The sequence below is a fragment of the Otolemur garnettii genome, unplaced genomic scaffold (assembly GCF_000181295.1).
Source record: "Otolemur garnettii isolate 467f Iridium unplaced genomic scaffold, OtoGar3 scaffold00112, whole genome shotgun sequence".
Lineage (NCBI taxonomy): Eukaryota > Metazoa > Chordata > Mammalia > Primates > Galagidae > Otolemur > Otolemur garnettii.
In genome coordinates, this window is record NW_003852507.1 from 1159260 (window position 1) to 1162955 (window position 3696).

Sequence of the window (3696 nt, forward strand, 5' to 3'; positions counted from 1 at the left end):
CGGCACCCTACCCATTGAGCTACGCGGGTGCTGCCCTTGGGGTGATTTTTTACACAGCCATCACTGAAGCACTACTTAATAGCCAAGGACATAAAGGCTTAGGTGGTATCTTACCCAAAGCCATGCACCTGGCATACAGAGACACTGAGCTGTGAACTCAGTCTGTCTACACCAGAACTCATTCCTTTCACCACTGTGCTATACTGAGGCTTAGTCAGAACTTGTAGTGATGATTCTGATTTGAATATTTGCTGTTTCTCTCATGGCCACACTGTGAGTGGGAGAAAAGAACGGTCCTGGAAGCCCAGATGACTCTAGGGAGATGCCCGGCCCCCAGCAATAATTCTCATTCCATAAATAATCTCCGAGAGTGGCCTCTTCATTGGCAGGTCTCTTAGCCCAGCCTTTCAGTTCTTAGAAAAACAGGAACCCAGAGAGAGGGTGTCATCTGAGTGGCTTTTTTTTCTTCTGAAAAAAAAAAATCACTCTGGAGTCTAGAAGTCATCCCAACTCCATGCCACCCACCTCACCACAATTGGACAGCTCCCCTAGAGTAAAAAATCGCAGACAGAACTGAGAAAAATGTACTATTTAAGTATGTAAAGGCTTGATATAGAAATATAAAGTCAGCCCCCAGATTTCTCTTGATAAAGTGTCAGAGGAGATGAACAGTTTACACACAAGGAAAGGCAGGCAATAAATCCTCACGTGGACGTGCGCCCAGTCTCACTCACAATGAGAAGAATGAGAATTAAATAACTGTAAGGTGCAATTATGTGCCTAGTAAATAAGCAAAAATAAATTTTAAAAGATAATATCCTATGTTGTCGGTGCTGTGGGGATGGAGGAAGAGTAGAGTGGCCGGTCAGGTCGTCTGGGTCTTTGGAGGTTGCTGTGGCAACATAAAACAATCAGGATAAAGTGGCTCCAACCTTCTGACCTAGAAATTCTACTTTGGGAACTATACCCCAAGGGAGGAAAATGGTATGAAGGCATTTATAGCTTTGATTCGAAAATATAAAAAAATAGGGGGTTGGGTACAGTGGCTCACACCTGTAATCTCAGCGCTTTGGGAGGCTGAGGCAGGAGGATTATTTGAAGCCAGGAGTTTGAGACCAGCCTGAACAACATAGAGAGACCTCATCTCTATGAAAAAGTAGAAAAATTAGCCAGACAGCTACTCAGGAGGCTGAGGCAGAAGGATCGCTTAAGCCCAGGAATTCAAGGTTGAAGTAAGCCGTGATACCACCACCGTACTTTTTTTGAAAAAGGTCTCACTTTGTTATCTGTGCAAAGTGAGACCTTTTTCAAAAAAAGAAAATTGGTGGCTCAGCACCTGTAGCTTAGTGGTTAGCACATCAGCCACATACACTAGGGCAGGTGGGTTCGAACCCAGCCTGGGCCTGCTAAACAACACTGTGACAACTATAACCAAAAAAATGGCCAGGGCGTTGTGGCAGGTGCCTATAGTCCCAGCTACTCGGGAGGCTGAGGCAAGAGAATCGCTTAAGCCCAAGAGTTAAAGGTTGCTGTGAGCTGTGATGCCACAGCACTCTATTGAGGGTGACATAGTGAGACTCTGTCAGAAGGAAGGAAGGAAGGAAGAAAGTTAGTTGGAAATTACACAACAACCAGGAATAGCTGAACAAACAGCTGAACATCAGCATGTTTACACAATGGAATACTATGTAGTGGTTCAAAATGACCTGCAAGGAGCTTAAGGACTCTACTCCACAGAATTGTGTATATGAAATAATACTGAGAACCAGAACACAAACAGACACACTGATCACAGCCATGTGTTATCAAAGACCTGAAGAGAATCTGGTGAGGTATTTGAGCTTAATGCTCATCAGTTCCCATATTCTATAAAAATTGCACATCCATTCATAATTTGTAAAAGAAGGAAAAATCTCCTAGAGGAGCAGATGCTTCAAATCGCCCTGGTCGCTGGTTCCAGGGCCTGGGGAAGTTCATTCTCAGTTTTTCCTTCTGCCCTTAACATTTCTTATTGTTCAGTCCTCCAGGGAAGCTGCAAAGCATCTCTGTACCCCTCCCCCAACACTTTGTTTAATATAATATCCCTTCAGAGATAAAATGACAATTCCATTTCCCCATCCCTACTTCACAAGCCTGCCCTGGTTTCCTGGACTCAAGCATTCTGCTTCTTGTTAAGAATTTCAAACAGCTCCTCCGAAAGCAGACACTGGCCACGGCCCAACCTTGAAATGAAAAGCGAATCAGCTTCTGAAGGTTCCCCCTTCTCTCAGGGTTGCCATCCTTTTGGATGTCCTGACACGGGTAGGCAGAGAGAAGCTATCCACTCGGATTCCATTTTAACACCCATTCTGGCTCGGAAGACTATTAAAGGGAGAGCCAGCAGCCCTACACCTTGCTGCCTGTGTGTGTCAGCAATCGCTGCTCGTGTCCTGGGGCAGAGATGCTGAGGATATGAGGTTGAGCTGCTCATCTGATGACTTGATTGACATTTTGCAGACGGGGGTGGGAGAGCTGAGCCAGGGAAGCAGCCAAGCTGTAGAGATCAGAAATAATGAGGGCCCTAATTGAGAGAGAGCGTAGAATAAATAAGACAGACCAAGAGTTGCATGTCGAAGGAGAGGCTTTTGTTCCTTTTTCCCTGCGCCACTTTGCCAAGGAGCCTGGGGCAAAGAAGCAGGTGGGCAGCCTGGGACAGGACCCTCTGGACCCATCCCACCAGCTGCTGGGGTATCTGAAGCTCCACCCGCAGAGGATGCCAGCGTAAGAAAACGAAGAGCCGCAGAGCAGGCTTTGTGCATGCTCTCCGAACAGACTGCGGCCCAGTACTGGTCTCAGATTTAATCCTTCTCTGTCATCTCTGCTCCCTTTGCCTGGGGTCATCCATTCACCACCGCTCACCTAGATTATTGCATTAACCTCCAAACGCTTCTCCCCACCCTGTCAGCGCCCCTCTTAATCTATCCTCCACATTCCTGCCAGAGCCATCTCTCTAAACAGCAAATCTGAACAGGTCAGTCCCTGCTGAAAATTCTTTTAATAGCCACCCATTTCCTATTAGGATAAAATCTAAACTCCTCAGTATGGCTCACAAGGCAGTTCACGTTCTGGCCTCCGCCTGCTCCTGCAGCTCCGTCACAGGTCCCTTCTCACTGTGCTTTTCATGCCCTGGCAACGCTGAGCTGAGCGTGGTTCCGGCATTCACTGAGATAATTCCGAATTCCCCGACACCCACCACCCCACTTAGGCGGCTTCTCTCCCACACTCCCTTCCCACCCTCAGACTCTCAAGGATAACAATGAGCATATTGTATTGTAATTTGTTTGCATGTCTGCCTTCCCAGCTTTTTAAGGGGAGGGAGCCTTCTTTTTATTGTCACTTTTTCATAGGTAATACATAAAGTGTACAAAAGAGAACTCTGTGAAAAGGAAGTCTCCTTTCCACCCTGTCCTCTGGTGCTTAGTTCTCATCAGATGCAACATTGTTGCTATTTTCTTTTGTGTCCTTCCAGAGATGTTCCATGGGTATACAAACATCCTTACACAGTATATTCCTTTTGTTATCTCAAAAATAGCATACTAGGCACACCTTGATGTTTTCATTTCTTTTATCTGGGCAACCCACATCAGGAGCCAGCACCTTGCTCCTGATGGCTACCTAATGCTCTGTGGTATGGAGGAGGCATTTGGGACAGAGAAA